This window comes from Magallana gigas, chromosome 6 (genome assembly GCF_963853765.1).
Source record: "Magallana gigas chromosome 6, xbMagGiga1.1, whole genome shotgun sequence".
Classification (NCBI taxonomy): domain Eukaryota; kingdom Metazoa; phylum Mollusca; class Bivalvia; order Ostreida; family Ostreidae; genus Magallana; species Magallana gigas.
Genome location: NC_088858.1, coordinates 12,423,940 through 12,435,988, shown reverse-complemented (window position 1 = coordinate 12,435,988; position 12,049 = coordinate 12,423,940). Strand labels below are relative to the sequence as shown.

The following is a 12,049-nucleotide window of genomic DNA, read 5'->3' as shown; positions in this document are numbered from 1 at the left end:
CAACCGAGCTTTACTGCTTCGGAAGTCGTCAATGCTCGTACAAATTATTGAGCATTAATCATTTTGATATTAATTAAAATATGTCGATAATTAATATAAGTAAAATATAATGTTCTGTTCGAGTACTCTCAGTACTTTGATGAATTTCCTTATTGGCTGCTAGCTTCTACGGGCTTAATGGCTGCTGTTAGTGGCTGCTAGCTTCAGCCTGGTAAACAAAGATAAAGAAACCGAAACTATGACGACGATTTCATGGAAACGGAATTTAATTTTTGAAATCAATCTAGGTTTCTCCACTAATCAAGTGCGCATGCCTGCGCGCAATATGAACCCACGCCTTTTTAAATGAATACCTCCTCATGTCCAACAACCATCAAAAAATCCACTGGTTAAAGGTATTATACACTTCTTGTCATAATATACTCAACTAAATTTCTTCCGTTTAATAATTGTACATTCAAATCATTTAATCAATTTAGCTGTTTTAATTACTGAAATTTTCTTGTTTAATTTAAAACAAATAGAATAAAGAAATTGTAAATGGTTTAAATTTTAAATAGTTTCATTGCCTTAATTTATTTTTTCAGTATTGAACAAAATGGACGCCTCTAAATTTATCCGAATTGGTTTGGTGCTGACCATTTGTGCTTTTATATTTCAACTTATTGGATTAGCGTCTCCGTATTGGATATTTGCCGAATCCGAAGGATATAAAGGATACCTTGGCTTATGGAAAATATGCGTTTATGTCAAAGCGTTTGATACAAGTACATGCATTGATTGGCCGGAGATACCAGGTACACAACAAATTTCAATAATTTGATATGTTTATCACCATTTCTATCTTATTAGACCAGAAAAAGGAAACGATCTTTTGTTTTTGGCAGAATGGTTAGAAGCTGTAAGAGCCACGAGTATAATAGGATTATTCTTAGTGTTAGCTGCTCTTGTAATGTTAATTCTGAGAATGTCTGTCATGAAAGATAGGAATCCAGTCTTGTTTGCGGCAATAGGAACTACTTTTGTTGGAGGTAAGAGTTATATTTATTGCACTTGTTGGTAAAAAATGTTCATTCATATTATAATATAGATAATATAATTGATAATAATTTAATGTAAAATTGTAACAGAATAAAATCTTTTAAAACCATATCATTAAGGATATCCTTACTGTAAATGGTGCAAGGTACACTAGTAGCAGGTTCTATTATCCAAAAAAGTAACAAAATTTAAAAAAAACAAAATGCCGCACGATGTTTAAAATCAATACCACATCAACCCCTAAGGAAAACAGGGGCAATCGTGCATGAATATAGTCAGAACTGCTTGTTTGTAATTGAATACTCAGGTAGTTTTACAAAATATTCGTCACATTTTTAAAGGTTTGTTTGCATTTTTTGCAGCAATTTTCATATTGATTTCAATTGCTGTTTACGCATCAAAAGGGGATGAGTTCTCTAAGAAGGATGCGTTAATCGAGGGAGCCTCAGCCGATTACCATTTTGCCTTTGCCTTCTGTATATTAGCAATGGTAGCAGCGCTTGGTGCGGGAGCAATCATGATGATCGAAGTAGTAAAAGCTTAAAACTGTATAATCAACGTGATTAAAAAGTCATACATGTATCTTATATTTTTGTGGTTTTGTCTTCTTTTTCTTATTATAAACTTAATTATGTTGTGATCAGAATTACTGTGATGAATTCTACAATGTACTGATCAAGTGAAGTACCCCCTTACTGTGAAGATCTGATAATATAATTTTATATTTACATCCGCTCAGAATATTCTCCTCTGGATCTATTTCCTAAGAAACTGATTTCGATTCATTGTTCTATTGAAACTACCAGGGCTTAACTCTACACATTCTAGTTCTAACCAGTTTATCGATCGATGGAAGGTATCAACAACTTAGCAAAATTACGGACTTCACAAACTGATGTGTTTGATCACCTCAATCATTTGTTTACAAAGAAAATTGTAACTATTGCAATTATATAAATGTTTTCTTTTTAAATTTATGCAGGGTACAAAATACCTTCAGGAATCACCAAAGACAGCATTTTATTGTTTAAATATTTAAGAGTCTGTTAAACATTTTTTTTTAAAATTGATGTAATGTAATATAAAACAAACGCTCTATTTTGTAATAAATTATTTTTTCATTTTTACCAAAGAACTGCAAAGATTGATAAAAAAAATTTCTCAGTGAGGAAATTTATGGCAGGTAATCGTGTTCAAAAATCCAGACATTTAAACTTGTAAATCCGAATATGTAATCGTGTTGGTGTGTCTAAGTATGAATATGTGTAATTCTGTTCGTGAAACCTATAAAACTCAGGTATAAACACTTTAGAAATGACCCCGCAGGCCTTCGATCTAATTTTCCCTACAGATGCCAACTGCAGCTGTAAAATATGGTGTTCCGATGGGGCCACTTCGAACTTCGCATTTTCGCCTTTAGGTCGAAGATGCGAGAGTACGAAGTTGCGAAGGCGAAAGTGCGAGAGTGCGACGGCGAAGGAGCGAAAGTTTGAAGATGCGACGGCGAAGATGCGATGGCGAAAGTGCGAAGGTGCGAAGGCGAAGGAGCGATACTACTATCGCTCCTTCGCCTTCGCAACTTCGCACTTTCGCCTTCGCCTTTTTTGATAGTCTCGGTCGATTACGTAGAATTTATGGTGTTCCGATGGGGCCACTTCGACCTTCGCACTTTCGCCTTTAGGTCAAGGTGCGAAGGTGCGACGGCGAAGGAGCGAAAGTGCGAAGATGCGACGGCGAAGTTGCGAAGGCGAAGAAACGATACTACTATCGCTCCTTCACCATCGCAACTTCGCACTCTCGCCTTCGCATAATTGTGGAGCTCTCTATCGTTTAAAGACAATTTTAGCTGTAATAAAGGACATCTGAGGCAGACGATGGACTTTTTAGAATTTATTTTCAACAGCCTGCGCAGATCCATAACTTTTTCGGGGGGAGGGGGGGGAGGGTTCCGAGGTATATTTTGGAGATTTTATTATATATAATTTATTAAATTATCCAGTGATTTATCCATTATCCGGAGGGATAGAATCCGGACCCTCTCCCCCCCCCCTCCTTTACTGCATGTGTGAAGTTATTAATATTGAATTTTCCGGGGGTGGACCCCCTCTCCCCTCTTGATCCATACATGAGCAAGGAGTGTCGCACAATGAAATTAGAATGTTACTGTGTTTGATTAACGGTTAACAGACAGCTGGTAGGTGACAGGAGTCTGGAAGTGCATATGTATACATTATGGCGGACATTTACGAAATAGATACATCGACACACCGTATTGTTGACATTTACATAACCAAGCTTTAAGCCTACAATATAAGCCGACAATAATGCTATATTAATTTAACTACTTTCTGCTTAGTTTGAATAATCTAACTGTGTTTCGGGACAGGCCTTCACCACATTTAAAATGCCTTCCATATACCCGTACGTAATGTAGCAAAGAATTGCAGAATCGCTCAACAATATTGGAGAAAATTATTGAAGCTGCATTGAGAATAACAGTCAAATTAATCACAACAACCCATTTTCTAAAGGCTGTAAATACCTTTCATCTATAATTTTAATTTATATTTATGAATAATTCAACACTTTGATTTTTCACCAACGTTTTTTACTCGCTTCGAATTGACACACTTTGTTAAATTCAAAACTCTTGGGATTTTTTTCATATTAAATGCACTGAGTTAGAGTCCTTTGATGAACAGAATATATGACAAATTTTCAATGAAAATTTACACGTATTTGTAATATCGTTTCTGAGTTTATACATTGCAAATGTGATATTGTGGAAACATAAACTAAAGAGCCTTCCGTGATTTAACGTTAATGTAATGCGCATGCGCAAGATTGTAAAATGCAAAACATTCAGATGATTTCCGGATTTTTTAAAGGAATTTTTGTTAATCATTAATTAGCGAGGCTTGATTGAGAAAAAATAAAAACAAATTAGTAATTTCCAATTACCAATGATGTTTAAAATATGTAAAACAAAAGGCAGTTCTCTTCCGATATCTCACTATCAAAGCCCAAAAATTCGAGTCTATTACTTATACTATAGTATAGATATAAAGATAAAGGAAAAAGTTTGAATGTTTGATGCAAAAATATTTGATTTTTTGTCCTTGCTGTATGATACATGTAGTTAATAGCTTTAAAAATCTTATCTGAAAATTTAAAGCAGAACCGATGGACATTTTTGACTACTCAACCTCCTTATGATAAAAAAAAATCCTTTCGTGAGCAGCATAAAGTACAAATTTATGTCAGTACCTGCAAAAAATTGAATTTTCTAACAACAAAAGAAATTAATCACTGACATTAGTTTTTATATCACGTTTGATAACAACTGTAATTTGATTAAGGGTTTTTAAAAGTGTCAAGTATGCCTTTAAGTTCTTTGTTACAGATACTTTTCTTGAGCAATTAAAGGTAATTGTTACTTTCCTTTTCAGTTGAAAAAAAAACTTATGGTCATTCACCTGTCTATGACGACAAGAATAATGATACCAATCAGCGATCTAGAAAGTTGTATATCATGCACTGATATTATTCAAAAGTTAATGGCTGGACATATTTTTTTTACATTTCAATTGTTGAATGTCATACAATTCAACTACACAGAATTATAAAAAGTGATGTTTGATTGAATAAAATGAATACAATGTTTAAGAAAGTTCATGACGCCAATATTATGGATGATGACGTATTTTATTCTATTGATGACTTCAACTGTAAAAAGGCGCTTCTATACATTTCTTTCAGAGCTGTTTGAAACCTTGAATCAAAAATACCATACACAAAACAGTTAACGACATTGTTGACAAATATGAGTCTCATCGCTAGTCGATAAAGACTCAATTCTGTCGTGGTCATATTCGCCTTAAAGTTTTCTTTCAAACACAAGAACACGCCGAGAATGAGGTAGGGGAGGAATACTACAATGAAGATGGCAGTGATGATGAATGGGATGATTGTTGAACGGTGACTGTTTCTCGTTTTTTTACCGGTTGAAACCAACTGAATTCCTGTCGTCTCTTGACGCACTGGGGACGATTTGTTGTCTTTCTCCGAACTTGTGAATCTTCTTTCTTCGGCAATATTCTTGATATTTACAGAACCAGATGATGATTTGTAATTTTTTCTACTGTTTAGCATTTTTAAGGTGTGATTGTCAGAAACATCGGAGAATGAGGATGTTAGATTTTTACTTCCGCTATGCACATCGGTTCTAATATAAGATATCGAGCTCTGGACAGGCTGATCACGTCGATGGAGTAACGATCTGCGGCGGTAAAGAGAGATCCCGATACAGGTGTAGCTAATAATCAAGAGAAACAAACAACCAACGAAAATAAGGTACAAAAAAGAGAGGTGAACTAAGGGTGGATTCCAGTCCTCGTCCGCGTCATCATCAAAGAAACACGTATGAACGAAAGAATCATCGGCGACTTTCACTCGACGCAACCCATGGACATACAGAACCGGGGCAGATATGCGAAAAGATAAGACCATACCCCCCGCTATATACCGTCTGCACATGGTATTCGTCCACTGGGGCTTCAACGGGTAACAAACCCTTTTGAATCGTTCCCGCGACAAGAGAGCGAGTGTGAATATAGAGCTGAGACTGAGAGTGGCGCTCATAAGTTTGAAGAGCTTACAGCCGGCCTCGCTGTAGAAGTCATAGGGGTACATCAGATCCAGGATCTCAAGTGGAATATCACAGACACAGACGACCAGATCAATCAAGGCCAAGGCCAGGACGAACGTGACGTAGGTCGACTTCCGGTTATAACGGAAGAGGAAAATTCCAAATACATGACCGTTAGCTATCGTTCCGATAGCCATGAGAATGCAAAGGAATATGATGGCCGGAGTGGTGCCAGCATCCACGGGGTCATAAGATTCCTTTTTATTTAAAGACGCGCTAGTATTCATCATCTGCAATGAAACACAATACAAAAACATAAAACATCGCTTCAGAGTTGATATTATGTCATTTAGATTTATTGTTCTATAAATCACAAAATCGATACATAAACATTTTTCAAAATAAAATAATTTACCAAAAAAAACCCCAGTCGCTTAATAAGATTTATGAAAAAAAAATTGAATCTTTGATTCTAATTACATGTAAAGGTATATGTGGCGTATTTTTTTTATGCTAAAAAATATTTGATTGATTTATTTATTTAAATATGTTATATAAAGAAATATCTTCACAATAAATTACGCAGTTTACATCAATCAGGTTAAAAAGATAACGAAATTAATAAATAATTTTCATAATTATTTTGGAGTCGACGATAAATGCAGCATTTGAATAAACCCGCCTGAAATCGGTCACGTGATACCACGCTCAGTCTATCACAACAGCAATGGCGACGACGAGAAAGACAGGTATACCGTTAAGTTTGTCAGATTTGGCAAAGAAAGAAAAGAGAGACAGACTGACAAGGATAGGAACAAAGGAAAGATTGTCATCGGAGACCCTGTAGATTGATGGAATAGGAATTCAAGCCGAATTAAACTTAAGGTACCTCACTACACCTTGAAAAAGTTTCTCAAATCAACAGAAAATTACTTCATTATGATAGAATGCATGATGGATAATAAGTATATATGTCAAATAGGCGAAAGAATTTGCAATTTTAGATAAAAAATGATATTCTCAAAAATTTCATTCAGTTAACATGAACAAAAGCCCCAGGTGGATTCGAACTAATGACCTGCGGTTCACAAGCCTGATACTTTAACCACTGAGCTATGACGATAGACATCTGAATCGATTGATACAAACAATTTAACAAAACATTTAAATCGCCATCTTGTGACGTAGTGTCTTAAAAAGTATAAGCCTCGGTGTAGTGAAGTACCTTAAGTTTATATCATAAAGTTGTAGGGGCTCTGCTAGTCAGGTTCGTACGTGCACCATGTGTTCCGTGTCTCTACTTTTTAAGTTATAAACCACAGGTGGATTTTCGTTTAGAGAAATTTTTGAATAAAGAATAAATAAACACTCTCAGTACATGCATCCCACAGGGAGAGGGGGTACTCAAACTCGTTTCAAAATTTTCACTCCAAATACGCCAAATATACTTTTAAAAAATGTAGTAAAACAAATTTTATTTAAGTCCCCGATTCGGTTACTTTCTTTCCATCGATTTTCTTTATAAAAAAAAAAAAGAACTCTTACCTATCAGTAAAATACAGTTGAAAGCGATGTAAATAAACAATTCCAAAATTTCCTTTTGACATATTCCTTTTTTCAATCTTTGCTTATAATTCGTAATAGGAAAGATGTCGAGAGGCCATTTCTTGATACTAACCCAAGGCAAATGTAGTTTTACAGAACTGGGGATATAGGAGGAGCAACACCTTCATCTCTTTCGATTGATACATTTGTAGTTCTGAAGTGTTATTTGAATTATCACATTTAATTGACGCGATTATTTTGAGGCAATGAGTTTATGATATTTTTATCGGTATGTTTGTTTCAAAGAGAAATAAAAGCAAAATTAATTGTGGTTGACGTCCTTCAATGAACACGTCAAAACCTACTCCTTACACGAGGCGGGCGAGGGACGATAACGCACGTCACCGGGTTCATGGACTGCGGGAAATGCAGCCGTTTGGATATCTTTCGCAACAAAATCGATCTGAGAAATCATTCCGAGTGACCGTCCAATCGTATGTAGAAGACATATACAGATAAGTTGGATGTGTATAACTACAACCACAATCGTTTTGTTTTAGGCCACACCAATATAATTTCTTGTCCGTCGGACCCGCGCGCTCGTATTTAAACAAAACTCTACAAATAATATTATTATGAATTTCCCGTATCCAGGAAACCATGCGCTGTTTTCTGTTCTTTTTCCGCTTTATTATTCGTTTTTTAAATAGTTTTAATTTTATAAATCAGACACAAGAAGAAAAAATCCGCACAAATCCATTTATGTAACGCTAAAAAAATTTCATTATTTAATCGCTCGCCCGCCCGTATCTTTTTTCATTGGATGTTCGACGAACAAGAATTTATATTGTTGTGGTCTTCTTACATTCTAGGGAACTATGGTCACTTTCTGCTATTCGCTGTTAGTCCTACTATGTACAATTCATCGACACACAAAAAACCGTCTAAATAGGAAAAGAACATACTACCTACGTGTGGTTACAGGTAATGCCACATTTATTAGTATTTTATCCAATGAATATTAAATTAATCCTCCTTGCGCCAGAAATATATGACCATCCCACACTTACGTTTAATGAAAATTTGAAGCCACACAGCAGATTAAAGTTACACTTCCGTTGATTGGTACTCTTAAAAAATGCCTTTAACATGCTTTCTTGGACTTCTTGAATACCCTTGTTGTAATGAATACCGGTGGCACGGTTTTATAACGTCAGATCCGGTATAACGTCACTTCTATTTAACGCGTCGTTTCTTACAGGGAAATAAAGACATTTCAACACCAAACCTGAGAAAATTATTCGGTCTCAATTATAAGTGCATGAACAAAGTTTTTTTTTGTTTTTTATAATTTATTCACAAACTATGCATGTACAATCGTAACATAAAAAGATGAATGAAATTTGAAACTCAAGTAACTAATATTTTTGAGATGATCCGCCAACTATCCTTGACCTCATTTTCTTTTCGCATGTTCAATGAATGGGAAGAGTAGATGTCAACATATCTAAAACATTTAATGTATTCGAAAAGTGATTTTGTAGAGGGTAAAATATATTTACATCTTTTAATATAAATAAACCTTTTTGCTAACAATATCAATAGACTAAGTGCTCTATACAATACAGGTATGGCATGTTTACATCCAAAAATTACTGTTTGTTCATTAAAACACACATCAATATTGCACAAGTTCTTTAGTTTTTCCTGTATTGTAATCCAAATGTTTCGTGCATGCAGACAACCATAAAAAAGATGACTTATTGACTCCTTAGTTTCATGGCAAAATGTACACATTTCAGTATCTAATATTTTGAATATAAATAAACGAGAGTTAGTGCACAGAATTCTATGTAAAATTTGGAATTGGAAACTTATCAATTTTGTGTTCATTGTGACATTATGAGGAATCATAAAATATTGCTCCCATTCGTTTTCTACAATATCTATAGACATTCTTTCTTCCCATTTGTGTTTTACATTTACAGGAGTTTCGGCGACAGATGATAAAAATATAGGGTACAAAAGTTTTGATACCTTTTGCGCCTTTCTTAATTTTTCAATATTGCCATCAGATATTTCTTCTCTCGGGGCATTGTTTATCAATTCTTTCCAATGTTTTGGGATGGCTGATATTAACCCATTGTAAGTTAAAAAATTAGTATGAACATTGAATTTGTCTTTTGATCCAGTGAGATTTACAAACACGTTGTTTATTAATTAATATTTCATTATTGTGCCATAGTGGCTGGCTTAGTATTTCTGATGGGGCTGTGGTAGGATGCTGCATAATTTCGCTCCAGGCTTGCATTACGCTTTGCCAAAAATTATTAAAAACTTGCATGGCAGTCGACAAGCCTTCTCTCCGAAGTTGCCATATATTTGAGTATCCCCACTTTTCAAGTTTATCCGCTATTAAAACTTTCCACGAGGATTTACATTGTGGATCAAAGCATATTTTGACCCACGTAAGTTTAAGACTTTTTGCGAAAGAAAGAATATGTGGAACTTTCACCCCCCCCCCTTATGTTTGTCATTAATCATAATATTTCGGCGGATTTTATCAATTTTACCGTCCCAGATAAAATTAAAAATAATTTTTTGGATTTCTTCAAATTGTTTTGATTTTGGGTCCGGTAGGACAGATAAACACTGTACTCATATCGGTAATGCAAGTGTTTTGACAACAGTGATCTTACCAAAAATTGTAAGGTTTCTAAAAGCCCAGTCATGCAGCAGCTTTTTCATAGAGCTAATTTTTTCTGTAAGATTATCTTCAGTAAAATCAACTTTTTGTAAATCATATATGATACCTAGCAGCTTAAATTTTCCTTCGTGATTCCAATATAGCTGATGGTTAGTTTGGTATTCCTCTCCACAGCCCCTTTTTACCCCAATCCATAATGCTTGTGTTTTATTAAAATTTGCTCTAAGACCTGAACGGTGCGCAAAAGAATCTATACAGTCAAGAGCGGCATTTAAACTATCTGGATCATCAGCCAACGTTAATGCTGAGTCATCTGCGTATTGGCTGATTAAATATTCGGTGTTATTTATATTTATTGCATATTTATTGCATGAACAAAGTTTAATGTGAGAATGAAGAAAAATAAACAGGTTTTGTTCAGCGGCTCAGTGAAACCAAAACAAAGCAGGCTGTCTTTAGGCTAGACCGATATATACATGTAGATCAGATAAAATACATTCACATAGAAAACCATAAACCGTGTATTAATTATTTGATATATGCTCTTTGGATGAAATATCAAGAATACGTTAGTAGTATGCCTATCTATCAAACCATTTTCAGGATAAACAAACATTTACCCATTTCGTTAAAATAACATTCATGATTACTTAAGACAAAATAATCCCAATTTCACAAGATGATTTTCGCTATTTTTGACTTCGTCATACGACAATTTTTTTATGAGAATAAAATCAGAATACTGGGTGTTCTATTGTCTCATATTCGTTATAATATGATGTCTTTTTGATTTTCGATTGATATTGTTTCTGGGGGAGTGAAAAGGCCAGAGGATAAATTTTTAAACACGCACATGTTCAGCTTCGATGTAAACAAATTATCCTGCCGCACTGGATTGGCTTGGGGTTTTTATTGTATTTTAATTTACTTTAATTTATCATGTCTGTTATATCATAATACGTTTGCATATCACTTTATACGATGCATATAGTTTTTTTCTATTTGTATCAATAAGACTACACTTAGGATAACATTATTTTCATAACTTAAATTATGACCCGTATTTCTATCCAACAAAGACGCATTTATAACTCTTATCCAGGCGAGCTTTACTGCTTCGGAAGTCGTCAATGCTCGTACAAATTATTGAGCATTAATCATTTTGATATTAATTAAAATATGTCGATAATTAAGTAAAATATAATGTTCTGTTCGAGTACTCTCAGTACTTTGATGAATTTCCTTATTGGCTGCTAGCTTCTACGCGCTTAATGGCTGCTGTTAGTGGCTGCTAGCTTCAGCCTGGTTGTGGATCATTAACTAGGATGGCATACGAAAGACAAGAAAGGAGGGAATTTGTTGCTGCTTTACACACCAAGGATGTAAACAATGGTGATGTGGCATCTCATGTTTAAATGAATTCGTATAACAGTTATTGTTCCTATATAGTATATACAGAGGACTACATCCTATTTGATACACATGTAATGGGTACTATACTAATTACATACATACTAGTAGTTAACATCTCATCAGTATTTGTATGGAAAAGGAATTAACCTTTTTGTCTTTATGACAAAGTACTAGTACATTGGAGCAGTCATTTAAAAATATACGAACATTAATGAACTTGAAAATCCCTTTGTACCAAATCCTAAATATTTTTTTAGTAGAATTTCATATTAAATATCTTTTTAATTTGTTTGTTTCAGTCAACATTAAACACTCTACAGTTAACATTAGGACAACGTTTGTAATTAGATACAATGTATGCTGACAACACTGCTAAAACTAAACATGTAACCAAGACGGATACACAAATATTTGACATGTACTGTTGCAAAAAATTGTGTAATAAGCCATGATATATACACGTGGCACGCCAAATTCACATAAACAAACTAAACATTATTTCATAGCCGATGAACTAGGTTTATCAACTGTGAACTACTAATATTGTTTACGAACCATAAACTATATTTTTGATCCGTAAAACTATATTGAACGGTTTTAGGGTATACTTTACGAATGCTATCCGTCTGTATTTAAATATGATCGATAAGTTTTGCTGATTAAGATAGAAACTATAATTTACAGTCGTTAATTAT

General features: G+C 34.4%; 1 long non-coding RNA gene across 1 annotated transcript; it reads left to right on the top strand.

Annotated features, from left to right (window-relative positions):
• Positions 1-240: 240 nt before the first annotated feature.
• On the top strand, positions 241-1,628 carry LOC117689267 (uncharacterized). Its single transcript, XR_010714724.1, has 4 exons — positions 241-395; positions 588-797; positions 888-1,031; positions 1,404-1,628. It is a non-coding gene; the product is annotated as an uncharacterized lncRNA (long non-coding RNA).
• The last annotated feature ends 10,421 nt before the right edge of the window (positions 1,629-12,049 follow it).